General features: G+C 44.5%; 1 protein-coding gene and 1 long non-coding RNA gene across 3 annotated transcripts in view; one reads left to right on the top strand and one right to left on the bottom strand.

The window, feature by feature from the left end:
* Positions 1-22,116, top strand: part of LOC126531446 (thrombospondin type-1 domain-containing protein 7B-like) — an 834,929-nt gene that overhangs the window by 255,843 nt on the left and 556,970 nt on the right. The window lies entirely within an intron of this gene.
* LOC140218615 (uncharacterized) lies at positions 14,303-18,289 on the bottom strand. Its single transcript, XR_011894821.1, has 2 exons — positions 17,479-18,289; positions 14,303-14,474 (listed from the first exon to the last, which is right to left on the bottom strand). It is a non-coding gene; the product is annotated as an uncharacterized lncRNA (long non-coding RNA).

The raw sequence follows: 22,116 nt of genomic DNA, 5'->3' as shown, positions 1-22,116 counted from the left end.
TTTACTTTCTCTTGTTTCCGTTTACGTTTGTGTCGTTTATGCCCTGCCTTGTTCAGCGTGAGCTTCGCTGTTAAAGCTAGTTGCTAATCCTATCGATTCTCGACACTCACAACGAAAGGCAGTTAGCGTTACTGCAACGAAATATGACAGTCCGTTTATTTTTGCCGGAAGGGGAAGGTTTATTGTTGGGCCCAACTGTGATGCCGCCTATACAAATGCATGTAAAACGCAGAAACGCTTTCTTAGATAACTACGGAGCACATATTCATCGAATTTGCTGTATTTTAGATAGAAAGTGAAATTGACCATAGAAAGGGATGATCGAAAGTGCCTGTTAGAAGAGGAATTTAGATGTAGGGGCTAAATTTTTCAGAAGAATTTTCAAAGATTGGTAAGTGTAAAAAAGAAAGATAGAAAAAACAGAAGCACATACTTTACAAATTTGTAGTTCAAAACCAATAATAGATATAGCGGTTCTATAAAATGCACCTGTTAGAGCATCCAAATCGAACGAATTTGATACATCAATTTATAACTTTCGTGAATTCCTTACATTGCTTACAAGGGCTTTACAAAGTTCTACTCACATATTAGGGGTATACTTGAGAGCAATGTACAATACGTGAATTTTGTCCGCTTTAGATGTACTAATAGGTAAAATTAACAAAACTGGGATATCATTTTTCATTGCTGAGTTAGAGTTGTAGTTGTTGAATGAGTAGTGCCGCCAGACTTACATAAGTGGAACTTTGGCACTCATCACCGCTCCTTTTTGGACTTTATGTAAGAGACAGACCTTCACAATTATGTGTAAAACTTTATTTTGGTAACTTAAAAGGGTGCTGGGTTGGGCTAGTTGGTTTTCAATTTTATATTGTGTGGTACAGTGCGACGCAGGGACAAGATAACAAATCATAAAGGAAAGGTAGGGAGGTTAACCAGGACTGAGCCCGGTTGGCTACCCTACACTGGGGAAAAAGAAAAGGGGACGGAAAGATTAAAAGAAGAGAAAGTCTACTAGGGATATCGTTCGGTCACTCAGTCCGGATCACAGACGCTGACTCAATCCAGTAGCTTCCAAATATCGCAGCAGAGCTTTTGGGGCCTTTTGTAGCTGCGATATGCGAGGCCATGGTCCCAAGATCTTGTTCAAAGTGAACGGTGTTCTATCTAGCTGATTGAGAGCTGTGCAGAGGTCACGTCTTTCGTTTTCAAAAGATGGTCAGTAGCACAGTAGATGTTCTATACGTTCCTCGACACCGCAGGCATTGCAGTTGGCGCATCAGTCATTCCAATCAGAAACGTATATGCATTGGTAAATGCCACGCCCAAGCGTAAGCGGCACAGCATTGTTTCCTCATTTCGCGGAAGCCCTGATAACAGCCGCAGCTGCATAGAGGGGTCGAGGGAATGCAATTGATCTTGGGTGAATTCAGGTGTGTGCCACTTCTCTAATGTCATACGGTGTGCTACCTTGCTTAGGTGTTGGGCTGCGTCGGTCCGCGATAAAGGTACAGAAACAAGGGTTGCTCCTTCGTGTGCTTTCCTAGCAGCTTCGTCAGCGAGGTCGTTGCCGGAGATACCGCAATGGCCAGGCAGCCACTGAAACACGACGGCGTTTCCTTTCGCTATCATACGATGGTGCATTTCTCGTATCTCCGACACTAGTTGTTCACCGGACCCGCGACGAAGAGATGACAGAAGACATTGTACGGCCGCCTTCGAATCGCAGAATATTTCCCACCGATTAGCGGCTTGGTTGTTAATGTAATCAACGGCACCTCGGAGGGCAACAAGCTCCGACCCGGTCGATGTTGTCAAGTGAGAAATCTTGTATTGGATGCTTAGTGATCATGATGGTATAACTACTGCACCGGTGGAGCTGGTCTGAGTGGAAGAGCCAGGAAAGAAGGAGGTTTCTCGCGTTCTTTTAATTCACCTGCAGGACACGGATTTGGCCTTCACATGGTGACCTTAGGAGTGACTATGTGTAGGTTTGAGGTCTGTGTCTGATTTATATGATTTATGTATTTTAAGTGTCACTACGGTGGAGCAATTGCCGGCAGCAACTGCAAGGCTAATCCCACCAGTAGCCTACAACCACTCAACTCAACTCAACTGGATGAGCCATCCGTATAGATGTGGATTCCGTCAAAGTAGAAAGTGTTCAAACAATCCAGAGCTGCTTACTTCAGGGCCAAGGTAGGCAGGTTGGTCTTCTCTCTTATCCCTAGAACCGTAAGACGCACTTGAGGTTGTTTTAAACACCACAAAGCTGAGGTTGAACGTGCTGAGGGTGTGAAGCCCGATGGCAGACAGGCACGATGAATGCTGACCTCGTTGTAGAAGGACGCCTGTGGTCGTCGTTCTGGCAGGCAGGCAAGAGAGCTTGATTGCATGCGTGAAACATGACGAACATGAACCCTAAGCGTGTTGGTGCTAATGTAAGTCGTGATCGGATGGTCTTGAGCCATTGTAATGGATCCTGCTGTTGAGGCGCTCCGCGGAAGGCCTAGGCGAACACGTAGTGCCTGTGCTTGCACGCTCTGAAGTTCTCGAAGATTTGACTTGCATGCTTTAGCAAGCACGGGAGAACTATAACGTAGCAATCCGATAAAAAGTGCTCGATATAACTGTAGCATGGAGCCCACTGACGATGCGCATATTTTCCCGGCGATGAACTTGAAGACATGAACAATAGATGTGAGCTTCTTCAAGTGGGCAACGTGAGGGCTCCACGAGAGGTCCCGGTCCACAATGACACCCAAAAACCGATGATTTCTCTTGTAGCAGACAGGGTGGCCATTGATGCATACCGGATAACGAGACATCGGTTTTCGTCTAAAAGCGACTAACGCACATTTTTGTGTTGAGATGGTAAGGCCTTGTGTGTGAAGATAGTGAGACGCCTGTGTTGCTGCTTTCTGTAGCCTTGCGCGAACCTGAAGGCGAGTGACCGCTGATGACCAGATGCAGATGTCGTCGGCGTAGATTGAGACACTCACTGTTTCCGGTAGGGATTCGGCCAGCTTAAGAAGCGCGAGGTTGAAAAGAATAGGGCTTAGAACACCACCTTGGGGAACTCCTCGGAATATGTAGTGGTCGGTAGTCGGACCATCTTCCGCACGTACGAACAAGGACCTTTGTGTCAAGTAGTTTCTGATCCATCGATATACTCGCCCTCCTAGTTCAATTGTCAAGAGTGCGTCTAGAATGGTTTGATGGGAAGCGTTGGGTTGATAGAAAAGCGTTTCCATCTTTGATCCGCTAGCTTATCCGGGGACAAGGGACAAGGGCCGCAGAGACAAGGGACGCAAAAAACGCTTGTGCTCGTTTTCTTCCCTTGTCCCTTGTCCCTGCGTCGCGCTGTACCACACACGCAATAATAATAATAATAATAATAATAATAATAATAATAATAATAATAATAATAATAATAATAATAAACTGATAGTCTCACTTTGTGAAAATTTTCTATATTTACCATTTTTTATTAAAAAATTGTGACCTAAATCCAAACTTCGCTACTAGAGTCACTAGAGCTTAACTTTTACGAGCGAGCGTAACTGGCCAGCTCGTGATATAGGTGGTGTTTGTCTGAAGCCGCGAACCAAGCGAACGAGGAAGGCACCTGGGTCTCCGTGCTGGCTCCTGTTCGTTTGAAAATTTTGTCTGCGTATTTAATTAGCACTTTGGGCAACGACAATGCAGAAATTTGGCGATAAGAATCGTTAAGCGTCGTTCGTACTCTTTAATATAACTCTTTGAACACAAAAGTCTGATGCGCATATGCCTGAAATAGCGTTGCTCAAATGTTTGCTATTAATGAATGAGGAAAATATTGATGAAGAACCAACCCCGCTTACTATATAAACATACGTTGAGCATGCCCTGGCAGATGGTTATTTGCGTCGCTATATTGCACTTTCATATGGGAAGTGCTCCCCTTCTTACCCCCGTGCCTTAAACCGAGGGTGGAACCCAACCGGTTCTTCGAGTGCCACTTCCTCAAGCAACGCGTTCGGAACCCCGTGCAGCACCAACCACAGCCTCTGATCGCAGACGCTGCGACTGAGGCGCATCGCCTCAACTACAGCGCAGAAAATACTAGCTGTCACGAGAGAAGAGTGCGAGAATGCTCTCTAGGAGCCATATACAGTAACTATAACGCTTCCCTTACCAGCGTGCCACCCTGCGGTACTGAGCGGTACTATCCTGCCAGCGGTACCACCATACTGTCTCACGGCGCGATTGTGCTCGGTCGCGCGGGCTTTATCTTAAAATCGATCTGCTTGAAGGCACATTCTAGGTGGGCCGACGGCTCGTAGCTTTGCGTGCGCTGTGTTCTCACCACTCAGTTTACGTTGAAGCGATAGACAGCACGAGGGTCACTTTGCTCGCTACTGCTGCCGCGATTCCTCCCGCCGGCGTTTTGACAGCGAGCGTCTGCGGTGAGGGAGTGGGAATTCGGCCTGCCGCTTGCATTGAAAACGCTGTGATCCGCCGCGGCGCCACCAGTCGGGGACTGTTGACTAGGATCGGCATGGAAAATGCGTCAGGAACGCGCTTCGAACGCCGTCGCCCCTGGAAATCGACGCGTCCCTTCGTCGAGAGGTAGCGCCGTTCGGCCCAGCCGCGCGGCCGAGAATGCAACTATGGCTGTGATGGTCGGTCCCATTGCAGCCCACCTCACGCGGCAAGCGGCACCCTTTTCTTTTTTGTCAGCCGCCGTGGTTTATGCTTGCCTGTGCGTGCTGAAGTCATGCTAGGTAACGTAGATAGTTAGCGAATCTTTACAACAGGGTCTTCTAATCCGGTGGCTGCTGCGTATGGCGCGGCCACGCGAGCCCTGTCTTAACATTTCTTTTAAATGCAACACACCGCATCAAGTTTGGTGCAGTGGTTGCCGAGAAAGAAGTTTTATCCTTTCCCATGTGTTTCGATAGGAGCCTCCGAGCTAAAGCTTTGTCTTAATGAGTTAACCTATATAGAAACAAATTTATTTGCGCGGGGAATGTTTAAAAGAGAGAAAGCAAGGGTAGGAAAGGCAGGGAGGTCAACCAGAGCAGCATCCGGTTTGCTACCCTACACTGGGGGTGGGGGAAAGGGGAATAGAAAGAGGAAGAAAGGGAGAGAGTAAGCACTGAGTACGTGTGGGAGGGACACCGTACACAATGACACTATAAGCGGTCTCTTAAGCCCGTGCACTTCAAGTACCGCACTAGTGCACGAATCGCTTTTCGAGCCAGTGACGGTTGTGGCCACGGTCCGAGTATCTTTGACTCGGTGAACGGTCTCGAGTCTAGTCTACGTAAAGTTGCGCGCAGAGAGAGGCGTTGGACATCGTAGCGAGGGCAGGTACACAATAGGTGCTCGATGGTCTCCTCGCACCCACAGGAGTCGCACATCGGGCTCTCGGCAATTCCCATACGGTAGGAGTATGCGTTCGTCAACGCCACTCCCAACCACAAGCGACACAACAAGGTTGCTTCGCCGCGGGAAAGGCTAGATGACAGTTGTAGCCGTAGCGTGGGGTCCAGTTTACGTAATCTGCAATTGAAGCCACTTGAAATCCAGAGATCTTGGGACTTCTTGCGCGCAAGTAGGCGAAGTTCTCTGGCAGCGTCCGACCTCGCCAAAGGTGTTGGACGCGTCTTGGTATCTTCGTGGGCACACCAGGCAGCCTTGTCAGCTAGGTTGTTGCCGACGATGCCACAGTGAGCAGGAATCCACTGAAGTATAATGTGGTGTCCTCTTTCCAGAGCAAGGTGGTGCAGTTCCCTGATTTCAGATGTCATTTGCTCGTAAGTTCTGTGACGTAATGCGGACTTGATGCTATGAAGGGCTGCCTTAGAGTCACAAAATACGACCCATTTCTCTGTTGGCTCTTCGGTGATGTACATCATAGCGGCATGGAGAGCTGCAAGTTCTGCCGATGTAGATATAGTCGTGTGCGGCAATTTGAATTTAACTGTAATGTTTAAAAGATGTATGTAATTATAAGGTGGTAATTCGCTCAGAGACTTACTCCTTTCTTTTGTACTTGGCGCAATCGCGAAAACAAAGATAAGCGCTAATTTCTTCCCTAAAACGGTTCACCATATAGAGGAGCCTACATATAAGAGATTGGCCCCTTATGTGATATGAATCAATAATTGTGCGCCAACGTGCAAACATAGCCACCATTTTCTTCAGGTCAGTACTGAACGAGATTTGTCCTGGAGCTCTAACATTAAGTAAACATAAAACAAAGAAAGAAACAAAGAATAAAGGTAGAAAGACTGGAAAAGAAAGTGAGAAACCTGTTGCCTCTTCTGCGCATCTTCACTTCTCTCTGCGAAAAATTGGGATGTACACCAGATGACTCCATCCACGATCCCTCGACCCCTGTACCTGAACTGGCGCCTCTTTGTTCAGGCATGCTACGATCATTGATCTCCACTAGACGGAGCTGGACTCGAGTCCGCTGGCGCGAAGCCACCGGAAGTCGCCCGCCTTGTCTCGGAAGCGAGCGCCAGCGGCCGCTCGATTGCTGCCGGCAGGCCAGGGTATCTTCTCGTTTCCGAAACAATGCCTGCCTGTTGCGCAGTAAAGTGGAGAAGCCGACCAGAAACGTCTTCAGGGGAGACCTTTCATGCGAAAGTATCCCTCAATATAAAGAATGGGAATGTCGCTGACACCTAAATGGTTCCTGTTCTGTACATGAGCACATGTCTGAGTGCATATTGTAAAGCAAAAACAGTATATATATATATATATATATATATATATATATATATATATATATATATATATATATATACGCGATCACAGCGTAAGATCGCAATGACAGGCATAACTGTCTCTGGCAGAAAGGCGCATATCGAGAAGAACGTCAGGTAGTTGTGTATATCTTTTCCTCTTGAAAGGTCCGTTCAGACAAAGCTTATTTGCATATGTGGCTGCTCCCTGCTCTCTTGTCTTGCTCGAGCGACCACGAGCAAGTGATACCTAAAATAATAACGCAGGAAGCGCGATCAGAAAAACAGTCGCAGCCCGACAATGCTTCGTTTGCGCGCATTGAGAAGCGCAGCAGACACCAGCTTCCGGGACCAGCGGCGGAACTTCAGCTGGCTTCACAAGCTCCCGCCACGGGTAGCGGCAATGCGCCATCTAGCAGTGGCTACGACTGGTATTAGCGATTCAGTGTAATCGACTAAGTCATGTGGCCGACGAATACACTTGCGAAGTTTCTGTCGTGACAAGATCAACGAAAATCTCCTCTCTGACTTCCCCGGTTTCGAGAAGAGTCAGGCAAGCTCATCGGCCCACAATAAACCTTATATGCTTGTATACTACAGTCCTAGGCTGCTGGTTTCAACTTCGATTTACACAACACGCCGTAAAAGCTGCAGGCTAGAAGTGTTCTCGGAGCATCTGCTCGAGAAAGCGGGCAAGCAAGTAATCTTTTGCCTAATCGCTGGTACATAATGATCACGTCAGTATTGAATTTGCAAATAAAAACCCGTCCCATCACCAAGGAAATTAACTGCACGCTGCTCTATAAGGTGCTGGCGTACGCCACTCGGCAGTCATCGCAAAAGACCGAGGACAGTTTGTACACTCGTGGCCCCTGCATCGCCTGCGTGCAAAACGGCGACATCTTTCAACAGATTCTCTTATAATGTCCCTGACATATGCAGATGTAACGCCATCAACGTTAAGTGACGTCGTCGAAGAAGAAAACTAAATTTTATTTGATATCTTGTGCTAGCGGGCTTCATCTGCACGTCGGATTTCTTGGCCCTTACCTTGAGAAACAGAGCAATAGAGGTATTTCTCTCCTTCAACGTAGTAAACAAAAATACTGACAAACCACAAGACCACTACCCATAGAGCCATGGAGTGAAGTCGTGTCACGTGCCTCTAATTAGGTCTGGAAAGGAGGAACCTGATGAGGCGAGATCTGTCGACGCAGTGGTTAGCCGCATTGTCCCGCAGAAAGCACGGAAACGGGAAGCACTGCTTCGGCTCGCAAACGACACCACCGGCTGCACCGAGCTGATCGAGTGCGTCGGTAGGCGAGCGAGAAGTTTGTGTTTATTGTTTTACGTTTTCTTTTTCATTCCTCTCGTACTCCAGCAATCGATTCGGTTGTGTGTGCGTGCGTGGTGGGAATCTTGTAACGCGGCGTCTTCCGTCGCTGCACCAGCGATGCGTTGCTGACGGCGCACGACGCAAGCGTTTTCTCGCACGGAGTAGGAGGGGAAAGCGTGCTTCACGGGGTTGATGCGCAGCTGTAATTGATTGCTGCGTGGCAGATGCTCCTTCGCAATGAACGCCAGTCTCACCGCGGTTGTCGACAGATAACAACAAGCGTTGTATACTGCGAGGCGGCGATCGAAATGTCTCACAGGCGTACCGCTTGCAGAAAACTGGCCGTCGGGCGCAATCTGCCCTGGGCCGATTCGTGTCGCCGGAAGTGTTCTGCTTCGGCACGAGCTAACGGCAATATATATAAAGTTCGAGAGAAAGAGAGATAGAGAGAGATATGCTTTCTTTTAGAATCCTGGAGACGTTTCCCAGCATGCCGCTCTAGATAAGTATGATGAAAAATGAAAAGATATATCGCAAAACTAACCACAACATTCAACAAACTAACATATCTCGTTAAGTCGCTTATGAAGTTTAAAAGTGTCTTCGTTGCGTGAGATGCACAGGCAGCGTTAGCCCATCGGATAAGGAGTGTCATAGCTCAAGGGATGACAGTGTTTGATGAATATTCAGTGCGGGCATTAAGGCTCTTCTTTCTCACGTAAATAGCCTGCAATCACCGATTAAGCGGGCGATGTCTTCCATTACGTTGCACGCAGGGCACAGTGACGATTTTATCCACTTGATCTTGACTCATGCGTACGCCACTATGGCGTTCAAACCAGAGAGTTTCACGCTAAGACCGCTAGAAGTAAATATGGTGCTGTAAGTCCACATGCACTGACAATATGGTTGTTGTGAATATAGAATTGGGGAGCACTACGCAGATGTGCCTACATTTTCGTCCTTCCGATATCGAACGACGTTGTGGATTCCTATATAACCTTCGGAAAGCTCATTTTATGAAATCCGCACGAGTAAAGCACAAGCTGTTCCTTTTTGAGTATTCTTAGGATGATCTGGTTGCGACAAGAACCTGCTGAAAAACGTTTTTCACAAGCTGTCTGTCGCATAATAGTTGGAAACTGTTCCTTGAAAGAGTGTCTTCTATTCGTTTCACCCATGCCAGTGGTGTTACTTTTCTTTTGAAGTGTGATTTCCTTTGTAGTTTAGTTGCATATCCGCATACGTATTCGCATGGGATCGGGCACTTGACACCTCGATTGACTGCCTACCTACCCAGTATAAAACGAGCCTCCCTCCACCCCCACCCCCCTCTCGCCGTGAGAGATTTGGTCGAACTCGGGAAACCTTTTTCCAGGCTCTCCGAAATCTTGTTGTATCCAGTTTCGCGAGAAGACAGTTCACACGGCAGGCACTTTTCCATCCCTACCTAGCACTCGATCACCGTCTGTGCTTACTGGACCGCGTAGCGACAGAGGAATATCGGGATTCAGGGCGAGCCATTTTTGCGGGTGAGAGTCACTCGTGGTACCCAAAAGCATGCAATCTTTGCAGGTAAAAAAATTTGCCCCCTACTTCCATCTTTTATCTTGAGACATAATTGAGCAAGCTCCTTCGGAAGAAGAAGAAATTGCACATAAAAACGCGTGAGATCCCTGCTAACTCGTAATAAATATCAAAGCATAATGTTTTCTTCAAAAATTACTTGAGGGGATGCTAGTGTTGGGTGGTTCGCACAATAAGAAAGTAATCGGATGTTCAGGAAGTTGCCCTAAGCTTCGTCCTTTCCGGCTTCAAACGGCTTTGCGACTTTGCAAATTAATCTTTTCACAATAACCTATTGCGTTATGTACGCGACAAATTGTAATGATTGTGCCTGCATTGAGAAACCTATTGTTTCGCTGTGTTTAGAAAATCATGCTGGGAATGATTGAGTGCTAAATTCGAAAAATTGGGAAACAGGACACCACACAAGAAGAGACAATTGGGAAACAGGACACCACAGGGGACATGCTTTGAAATGTAGAAAGGTAAAACGTAAAAGAAAGAGCACCGCAACAACGTCTCAAGTAACAAGTACAAAAATTTGATATAGACAGTTTTAGAATAGCATTTGCAACCAAACGTAAACTCACTGCACACGTAAAGAGTATTCTGGGCACTGCACAGGCTCCGTACGTTATCGTGTTTCTGTGGTTTATGTGCGCTATGATAACGTACGTTATTTGGCGAGTTTATCGTTCAAGACGTTTACGGACGCGAAGAAATTGTGTTGTCGAGCACGACGGCACCCATGGCTCCCGCTTCGCGAATTCTCGTGATGGCTACCCTCTCACTCTCATTGATCGCCAGTAACTACTGAAATGAGTTTTCGCTTCCTCAAAACACAGCTCAAACATTAGTTATTAGCGCGTAGTGCATCCAGTTTCTGGGATCATTCGGCGGTTCCGGCGTACGTGAGCCTAACAAGATGCGTCCGAATAGCAACAGGATGGTTGCTAATGAATTGTCTTGTCTTGGGTACATTTGCCAAGAGGCATCAGACGGCGCCATATCTTCTGATGTCTTCCTTACGTTTACGTTCCCGTACGCTAAACTAAATGTCTCGGAGGGGCGCGTACCGTAACATCAAGCAAAAGTACTTGCGTGTAACGTACCTAAGGCGACAAACACAATTCTAAACATGTCTAATACGTGTACTGGACATCGCTGCCTGGTACCTTAACAATCATAGCGCAAGAGTTCCCTGTAGTAATTTTTGCAATAAGCTCTATATATAATGAATGAGACTTTAACGAGCAACATAAAGTGTTATCAGAGCCTCTTCAAGCCTCTTGTAGAAATGTGTGTTTTCCTAGCGAATTTCAGGGATCAGTAAAAAAGCTGAAGCCTTCCTCACCAGCACTTGCTAGCACTTCATCTACGCGTCAGCTCTGAAACAGGTATGCCCGAAACATTTCACGGCGTAATATACTTCCTATATATGCATAATTCCACTTCGAATGCGCCTACGTGTTACTTCAAACCGTGTCTAAGAGAAGGGGAGGCTAAGGACTAGGTTTTAGTTGACGAGGCGTCGACGATCTATACTGGCAAGAAAAACCTTGCTCGCGTCATTACGGTTCTAAATGTTCGAGCTCTCGTTTAAAGCGCTCTCATTTGAGAATATCTTATCGACCCTTAGATGTTACTGTACTGCACAGCGCCTTACAGCAAAAGCACATTCGTTAACACACAGACGTAGAAGGGAACAAACCCGAAAATGATTTGACCTTTACGGTTCGCTGTCTTTGACTGTCCAGTATCGTTCTGTACTGCTACAGTAGTCTCCATTACGTCAGCTAAGGGGATTTTAGTGCAAGACAAATAGGAGCGCTCAAGAAGTCCAACGTTGTACGCGACCTTGAGGTTCTCCGCAGCAGTGATCCCCTTGAAGGTATGTATTGGGCAAGTATCGTGAAACACAAATTACGGCCATAGTCGCGGAATAAAGAGAGTGGGATAATTATTGCTCCCTCGCTGTCTTTGATTGCGTCAGCTGCACCAAAGCTCAAAGTATGAGCCATTGAAAAGAAACGAGGAGCAATGACACGAGACTCGTCTGAGAAGATCGGGACCGAGAGGATACACTTACGACTGAAACGCAATAATAGAATAATGAGATTTACGACGTAAGAGAGCTTACGTTGTCTTTCTCGACTGCTAAGGGAAGCACTACGGGGAACATCAACAAGAATCTGAGATCGTGCTTTTTCACTGAAGAAGGGCGACATCTGCTGTCATCGTTCACGGCTCACCAGGTCGACGACTCGGAATCCTTTTTGCTCTAATATGGTCAAATGACCGTGGCTTTTTTATCCGTTCTCCCTGCTTACCATTACCCCTAGTTTTGTATAGCACTTCGTTACACTTATTTCGCGACACCAGAGGCAGCTAGTGCGGCCTAATAAGGTAATCGGATAATCGGATTTCTTTAGGCATGTAGCTGCTTGGGGCGTGAAAAGGATCTTTCTTCTTGCTCTTTGACCCCGGAGATGTCGCGATATTATAGTGGCATTATCTGACAAAACGTACATTTCTTCAAAATTTATTCTTATTCTCCGAATTCTTTGTCTTTGTCTTCCATTTGTGAAACTAAGAAGCTTCCATGTTTAACTAATTGGTTAAACGAAAACTCCTTCGTTCGTCGTGGCGTGTGTGTGCGTGTGTGTGTGTGAAAAACGGGGGAGTTAGACACTGGAAGTGAGTTAGGGCATGAAAAGTTAGCGCATAGCCAGTTTTCCTGACTGCTGTCTTCGATCGTGCGCCCTACAACATTGTGTATGCGTGTGTACGCATCTGTGTGTGCTGAAAGAGTTGCGTTCGGGAGTGTGAAAATAGGTAGCTGGCCCATGCCACCGTCCGACTTATCCACGCTAAGGACGTTGTTGAAAGGAGGAACCCATACGCACACACGTGCACACGCACACGCACGCACACACACACACACACACACACACACACACACACACACACACACACACACACACACACACACACACACACACACACACAATGAAATGCATAATTGAATAATTAACAAAAATGCGCTAATTATGTTCTTCAAGGAAATACCTTATTGCCCACGCCCACATTGCAATTTACAAATGCTAGCCACGGAGTTCGCAAGGCGGATCCACTTGGAACGAATCCCCAGGATAACACCAGTGGCCATTACCGCGGCCTTGCGAAAACTACGCACTTATTCCGCACGTGACGTCGTGCCCTTACAAAAATTTTTATAGAAAGTCCATAGACAGTCTATAGACATTTGTCTATGGAGTCTATAGACTGTCTATAGACATTTCTTTAGACTAGTCTATAGACAGTCTATGGACTTATGGCCATACACTTTTTATAGACTAGTCTATAAAAAGTCTGAGTCTATAGACAGTCTATACACTGTCTATAGACTGTCTATAGACTTATGGCCATACACTTCTTATAGACTAGTCTATAAAAAGTCTGAGTCTATAGATTGTCTATAGACTGTCTATAGACTTATGGCCATACACTTCTTATAGACTAGTCTATAAGAAGTCTGAGTCTATAGACTGTCTATAGACGGTCTATAGACTTATGGCCATACACTTTATAGACTAGTTTATAAAAAGTCTGAGTCTATAGACTGCCTATAGACCGCTTATAGACTTATGGCCATACACTTTTTATAGAATAGTCTATAAAAAGTCTGAGTCTATAGACTGTCTATACACTACATATAGACAGTCTAAAGACTTATGGCCATACTTTTTACAGACTAGTCTATAAAAAGTCTGAGTCTATAGACTGTCTATACACTACATATAGACAGTCTATAGTCTGATGGCCATACTTTTTACAGACTAGTCTATAAAAAGTCTGAGTCTTTAGACTATCTATAGACTTATGGCCATACACATTTTATAGACTAGTCTATAAGAAGTCTGAGCCTATAGACTGTCAATAGACTTATGGCCATACACTTTTTATGGACTAGTCTATAAAAAGTCTGAGTCTATAGAGTGCCTATGGATTAATTAAAATTCATGTTTGTAGACAGTTGTCTGCAGAATGTCGATGGACAAGTGTATAGGCTTACAGTTCTACTTTTGTAAACTGAAGTCTATAGAATGTCTATAGATGTCATTTGTCTGTATACATTTTATACACTTCAGTCTACAAAAGTAGAACTATATATACACTTCTACTTTTGCAGACTGAAGTCTATGGAATGTCTATAGACAAATGTATATAGATAGTCTATAGACATTCTATAGACTTCAGTCTACAAAAACAGAACTTTATAATCCGATACACTTTCTTCTATGACATTCTGCAGACATTTGTCAACAAACGTGCATTTTCATTAATCTACAGACACTCTATAGACACAGACATTTTATAGACAAGTCTACAAAGAGTGTATAAGGCCATAACTCCATAGCGGCTACCTACTAGTTTTTTTTTTTACAAGTTAGTTTACATTTTTCTTTACATGCGGTAGCAAAACGTTTTGAATGTATTTATGCATGTGCACCTGTTCCTTTTCATCTGCACTTATGCATTACCGTTAGCAGATTAATAATGCTCCTGAACCAGCTGTACTTTCATATATGTTGCATAAACAGAAAGAATTTATATAGTGTTGAATCATGCAGTGCAAAAAAAATAAAACAAATGCACCGGCAATGCATTAACCGTTTTTATTGCTCGATATAATATATGAATTCCTTAAATTCATGTCTTATGCTAATTATGGAAACAGATTACATATTTACACTACTCCTTGGCAAGCATGGTCGCCAGGCTGGCCTTGACCTTTGTGTCATTAGTCCCAAAGGTGCTGCAGGTGTATGCTGCAAATAAGTAGATGCAGCAATATGAGGCAAAAATAACAAGTGTGTATTCTTTGTATGTTCATTAAGCAGCTTAATATATTTGCTCAAACCATCTAAGTCAATACTTAATGCGGTTTAACTATGACTAAGGGCTGCTTGTCAATACAAATCAGTACCTTTATACAATGTTTTATTGCATGGTATGGTGAACAATTAAACAGTCACAACTGCTGCTCGTGCCAGCAACAGTATGTTCCCTTTTATGACAAGTTCATATATGATGCATTAATGTACTTATCCCAAATGGTCTCTATATTTATTGCTGAAACGTTACCCAGTTGTGCTGTCTGTACAATTTTTTGCTGGTAGTTAAGTATGCCCGTGCAGAGGGATATTTTCAGAAGACGTGACTGGAATATTCACAGTATCATGCCTAAGATTGTAATTTATTTTGCTTAATACACATTTAAATGTCTTTCTCATACTTTTAAATGAATGGTCATTGGCCATAACTTCAACAGAAGGCAGATGGGTTGATTGTATTGATATGGTCACTTAATTTCTTACAGGTAATGAGGCCTCTTGGGCATGCTAACAGGTTTCCAAGTTAGGTATACCACATGAGCACCCGAAATACCACACGAGCACTTTGTGTCATGGCACGACAGATATGCACCTCCTAGGAAACAGAACTGATAAGATAGTTCGAATGAATTCTATCACAGTAAATTATTTAAGGTGCTTTGAAAGATGAAATTTTTTTCTAGGCTATCGAGGTTCAGGACGTTAACGCAAAAAAAACATATTGAGTAAGAAATGCCTTGTCAGTATGCTTGACATTCTTTTTTTTTTTTTCAATAAATAGGACCAATTTCCCTCAATTTTTATGAAGTGAAAGGTTTTAAAAATATATTTAACACAGAGATTCTCTGGTAACGTTGTATGACATATGACAAGACAGCATACCTATGTGGCCATTTTAAGATTTCCCGATCTTTTTCCAAGCCTTCCCTGGCTGTTTTCATGAAAATTTTCTGGCAATCTATGACGCCTGCAGCTTAAGTGCAATAAAAAAAATATTGTGGTTTAATGCTTGCCAAGTACTGCCAGTCCATAATATTTAGATAAAACGAATAACACGTCGGTCACTTGATATGTAGTATTAGATGCAACTGACTTGAATCCCTTGTTTAATAAAGCTGACAAGGGCTTCGGCAAGTTCCTAATTGATGGCCGCACGAGTACAGCACGGAAGACACAGAGACACACGTAAAACAAATGCAACAATGTGAGCGAAAACTATACAATGAGATATTTTTACGGTTCAATAGTAGTTTTTTATATAATTTGCTCTCATCACTTATGCCTCTAGTTTAACTTTGTTTCTCTGACTAAAGACTACATGGCAATATTAATCAGTACCATTATGATGTTTCGTTATATTACAGTGTGATAAGCAGTTAGACAACCGTAATGGTCGCCGGTGCCAGCAACGGTACGTTTCGTTTCAAGACAGGTTCATGTGACACACAGTGTACTTATAAAAATAAAATAAATGCGAGAATCCCAAACGATTCCTATAATAATAATTGTTGAAACAAAGACACCCGGCTGGACTGTGCACATTTTTCAGGTGTTAATGCAATATGCCCGTGCCGAACGAACATGCTCAGCATACTGACTGCACTTTTGAACAATCACGTTAACATTTGCAATTTATTTCCGTTTAGAACAGTCTGCAATGTCTCTTTTCTCATACTTCGAGATGAATACATTTGCCACACTTTCAGTAGAATGCACATGAATGGGGGCGTACTGATCAGGTTACTTAGCAACTAAAACATGTTACAATCTCTTAGGCGTGGTGATAAGGGTAGAACAAATGCAATGTCCACTGAATTATTTGAATAATCTGTGCGTTATCTACTAAGAAAAGACCACCAAATTGATAATCTGGCTCTTTTTTCTTTTGTACAGCGCATATAGTATGCAGTCTGTCCAAGACGACGGCACTACATGCAACAGTAATGAAAACCGGAGCACTTATTACACACGACAAGGGCTTCATACCATGCACGACTGGCACAATGCGAATCTGCGCCAGCAGCTGCCTAGTGATTAATAGCACGTAAACTGCATAACGCCGAAGCATCGAAAAGCGCTTAACGCCTTTCATATAGCTCGAAAGACAACTTCTGCTGCTAAACTGTTTAAAAAAAGAGACAAAAAAAAATCTTCCAACTACCGTCAAACGCAATGCCTTCAGTTTGAAACGTGTAAAGGTGCTTCCCGGAACGACTAATTTAGTGTTCTCCAATTTTTTCGGCTAAGTTGCGAAGCTGCAAGTGACTGAGCTTATCGCAGGTTTGATGCTCCAAAGCGTTTGTGGTTGCATATAAATAGATTGGGTGAATTAGAGATTTTTGCTTGATATTTCTTCAAGTCTCGTGTTTTGCTTGCGGTAACTTCCCAAAATTAACTTGCGGTAAGTTCCCAAACGATGCGAAAACGGCAGCGCACACACTGCTGATGCATGCCCCGCAAACACGGCCTTTCATTCGAGTACGTTAGCAGTTATTCAACTATACGTGTCTGTCTGAACATTCTTGATGCTAACACAATTTCGAGATATATACGTAAAGCCTGTCACGAGAATTTCACTAGACATGCGGCGCAGCATTCATCGCGGCCGGATCAAGCGCCACGAAATTAGATCTACCGCACTGGCTGCCCAACATACACAATGCACAACATACACAACATACAGTATCAAGTTAAAACATGGTGTACGTCCTTCTTTACGCACGTAAACTATAATGCTAAAATCAACAAGCCCGAGCGATCGCTCGCCGTAAAACATTCCGTATACTAGAAGCGAGAACAAGAGCGCGTTATCAAACCATGTCAACGACAAACCGACACTATACCCGAGTCGCCTGCGCTACATGCAGCCGCTTCGCGCTAAGAGATGCGCTCACATAATCATGAGCTATTGACGCAAAACGTCTTTGCTAAAGCTTACCGTTCAGTGTAGTTGACGTGTGATGCCACAAAGATGACACGCATACACAGACACCGACGTTCAGGCATACACCGCACACCGGTACAACCGTTTACGTGCCTGGCGCACTCGTTGAGACGGCGCACCGCCGCGCATGCGCAAGAGCTCCGAGCATGCGCAGGAGCTCCGCGCGCGAGGGCGTGCGCGCTCGGAGGAGTGTGAGCGCCTTTTCCTCCTTCATTTTTTTTGTCTCTTTCTCTCTCTCTCTCTGCGCGCCATGCGCGCCGGAACGGGTGGCATATTCATCTTTAACACCACTATTCATCTTTTTTCATGGACGAAGGAAATGCGCTGGTAGGTTGTATGACAAACGCTGTGGGCTATCGTATGAGACTGGAACGCTAACATGAATGCGCTGTTTGTAAAAGCCGTTACAGGGCCCTTCAGACGTTTCAGACGCATTATTGCCAGCGTCGATTAGTAATACAGCGTACTTGTAGCATATCTTCCAGCGTACCGCCAAATGTGATGCCCGCACGTATGTTAGTGCTAATTTTCTGTTCCGATGATAGGTCAAAGCAATCAGTACAGCATTGAGGTACTCATATGCGTGGCTGCGCAGGCATACCGCCGGCGAAATACTGGGTGGGCTCAGAGAATTTGGCACCTATTTTAAGTGAATGAGAAACTTTGATAGGTTTATAGCGCAGGATATCAGTCAACAAAAAACCGCCCGATGTTAGTGACGCAGCCGAGATATGAAGACAATGTGAAATGTATCCGAGAATCGGACGACACACAACGCGAAGACCACATGCGCGACATCGGTTCATCGCACATTCATAAAGTCCGCGTTGTCAGCTACAAACATTACGAGTGTATTTGCTGTTAGCTTGATGCCTGTTTGGAATCCACTTGTAGCTGAAGCTGGCGTTCATAACATCTATTATAACAATTGGATCGGCGTTTTGCTTACTTTATTCTACTGCCGCAAAAGTGATGCGACAACTGTGAAGACTGTCTTGGGATTGCCGAGAGCGGCTACGTAGATGATATCATGTGGTCAACAAATGCGGAGGTATACACTATGTGTATACTAATGTCTACAAATAGGCTCTACAGCAATCTCAGCAGTATACAACTTCAGTGGCTTATATCAAACGCAGCTACGTATTATCCACCGGTACCTGCGCTTGGTTACAGCGTACACGGGTTGGGCCCAGATTAACGATGTTTGTCTATTGTTAATCTATAGACATGCAAGACCACGACAACTCAGAGGAAGACCAGGTGGTGAATTCACCACCTGGTCTGCCGGCTTTCGCCACTTATTCACCACCTTTGCCACATCATCACCATCTGACCTTCACCATCTGGTCTTCGCGAAGTGTACGTCCGGGAAGCAGCCAGGTTTAGGGCCTTCGGGTGCGTGGAAGACCTTGGTGACTCGGACGGTGCCTGCTCCGCCGTGATCCTCGTTCGGGGCAGCTGCACCGAACGCAGACTAGCAGTCTGCACGGTTTGCCCGCCGCGCCGGAGTTGCGGTGCCGTCGTGCATGAACCAGTGCCATATCATCGCGTTCGCAGAGGGCGGGGGGTATGGGAACTCGGAATTACAAATTATCGACTTTCTTCTATACATATTCAATACACCGGGAGTAGAGAAAAAGAAATAGAAACCTTGTCGACTATATTGTCCATAATATAGAGAGTCTATAGACAAAGTATGGACAAAAATAAATAGAAACTGTATCGGCTTTCGTCTACAGGTAGTCCATATAGAGGGGAAATAGACAAAGAAGAAACAAACACCTTATCGAATTTTTTCTATAGACTGCAAGTAGATAAAAAGAAATTGAAATCTTATCGACTTTCGTCTATAGAAAGTCTATATACAAAGTATATGGACAAAAATAGATAGACACTGTATCGACTTTGGTCTAAAAGTAGCCCATAGAGGGGAAATAGACAAAAAGAAACAAACACCTTATCGATTTTTTCTATAGACCGTCTATAGACAGCGAGTAGACAAAAAGAAATCGAAACCTTATCGACTTTCGTCTATAGAAAGTCTATAAACAAAGTATGGACAAAAATAGATAGAGACTGTATCCACTTTCGTCTATAGGTAGTCCATAGAGGGGAAGTAGGCAAAAAAGAAACAAACACGTTATCGACTTTTTCCTATAGACCGTCTATAGACTGCGAGTAGACAAAAACAAATAGAAACCTTATCGACTTTCGTCTATAGAAAGTCTATAGACAAAGTATGGACAAAATGGATAGAAACTGTATCGACTTTCGCCTATAGGTAGTCCATAGAGGGGAAGTAGGCAAAAGAAACAAACACCTTATCGACTTTTTTCTATAGACCGTCTATAGACTGTGAGTAGACAAAAAGAAATAGAAACCTTATCGACTTTCGTCTATAGAAAGTCTATAGACAAAGTATGGACAAAATGGATAGAAACAGTATCGACTTTCGTCTATAGGTAGTCCATAGAGGGGAAGTAGACAGAAAGGAAACAAACACCTTAGCGACTTTTTTCTATAGACCGTCTGTAGACTACGAGTAGACACAAAGAAATAGAAAGCCTATCGACTTTCGTCTATAGAAAGTCTATAGACAAAGTATGGAAAATATAGATAGAGACTGTGTCGACTTTCGTCTGTAGGTATTCTTTAGAGGGGAAGTAGACAAAAAGGAAACAAACACCTTATCAACTTTTTTCTATAGACCGTCTATAGACTGCGAGTAGACAAAAAGAAATAGAAACCCTATCGACTTTCGTCTATAGAAAGTCTATAGACAAAGTATGGAAAAAAATAGATAGAGACTGTGTCGACTTTCGTCTGTAGGTATTCTATAGAGGGGAAGTAGACAAAAAGGAAACAAACACCTTATCAACTTTTTTCTATAGACCGTCTATAGACTGCGAATAGACAAAAAGAAATAGAAACTTTATCGACTTTCGTCTACAGACAGTCTATAGACTTTGTATCAACAAAAGTCCAAATCTATAGAAAGGAAAGGTCGTCTATGAAAAGTCTATAGACTTTCTATAGACAGTCTAAAGTCATTTTTGTAAGGGCGTGGTGCTGACGGACTCAAACACATCGTTACAACGATTACACCATGGCCTACCTCGGGACAAGTTTACAAGGCAATCTCTGGCACTGATCAAAATTCTAATAAGCAAGGGATTTAACGTGAAAGTTCAATGGATCCTCACCCACGTAGGAATTGAAGCAAATTAAAAAGCTGACGCTCTTGCACGCCGGGAACTGACATGCGTCCCAAAAAGAAGAGCGCCAAAAATTTTTCAGAAACCTAAGAATGCAATCCGCATTCACTTTAGGGCGATCCACCAGACTTCAAACCCAGCCTGTGTGACCCTTGGACTTACTCGTGAAGAAGCAACGCTGTTGTTCCGCATCCCAACCGACTCCACGTACACCCCGACTTGATTAGACACTTTTAGTTACACGAACGTAGAGGCTTCACGTACGCAAACGTGAAAAGCCTACGTACCTTACGTGCACGCCATCTGAAACGCTTTTAGCTACACGTACGCGACGCACGCCAAGAGGGACCCCGTAGCTCCATCTGTCGGGAAATGTGAACACGGCGGTAGCCAATTCAATCCTGTCGCCGTGTTTCGATGCGAGCCGTCTGCGCGCGCGCGGCCCGCTATCGCTTCTTCGTGATCTTGCGGAACTCCCGCGTGAAGCTGTCTACGTGTGCAAGAAACGTACGCAAAGAATTGAATCTCACGTGCGTCCGTGAGACGCGCGCGCGCCCGCTACGTTCTACGCATGCGCACTGCTCACACGTAGAAGCTCTACGTACGCAAAGCCTCTACGTACGTGTAACTAAAACTGTCTATTATTCAAGACTGGACGATGCGCTTCCCAGTTCTGTGTCTTCTGTGTTGATATAGCCGACATCGAACATTTCATTTGGATATGCCCGCAGTTCGACACAGAAAGGAAAGCGATGGTCGACAGCCTAAAAGAGAATGGTCTTTCGCACATGACCTTTGAAGACGTCGTTTTCCCCGGAGGGTCTGCAGCAATCAGGAAGAGTGCACAACGACTGCTGCTTGCCTTCATGCGAGACACGAGGCTCTTCGACACCTGGTGACGCACACAGTGTCACTCATAAGAGGCTCTGGCGGAACGATTGCCGGCTATGCATGCCAGGCTAAACCCGCCTTCACCACCACCACCACCACCACCTTTGCGGAGAAACACATTGGCTTTCCAATTACTTTTGTGCTTCAGTGCATAAAACTACGTTTTGTTAAGAAAGTAATTAGAACGCCAATGCATTTCACAGCAAAGTTCGGGAATTAACGCCTCGAAACTGGTGCCATCCTGAGAATTTGTTCCAAGTAGTTCCGCCTTGCAACCTCCATGGCCAGAATTCGTAAATTGGAATGTGGGCCATAAGATAGTTAGTTTAAAACTTAATTAGTTATTTTTTACTGGTTGGTTGATTATGCATTTAATTTCTTTTGCGCAGGTGATGCCGCCTCTTCGAGTAGGCGTGCTCATGAACTAGAATTGTGCTATTTGCCACAGGCAACCTTTCAAAATTTTTGAAAGTGTTTGCTGAAACACCCGGTATATAATACAAAAGCTTTGCCCCTTTGGTAT

Source organism: Dermacentor andersoni, chromosome 5 (genome assembly GCF_023375885.2).
Source record: "Dermacentor andersoni chromosome 5, qqDerAnde1_hic_scaffold, whole genome shotgun sequence".
Taxonomy (NCBI): domain Eukaryota; kingdom Metazoa; phylum Arthropoda; class Arachnida; order Ixodida; family Ixodidae; genus Dermacentor; species Dermacentor andersoni.
This window is presented reverse-complemented; position numbering and strand designations above follow the sequence as displayed.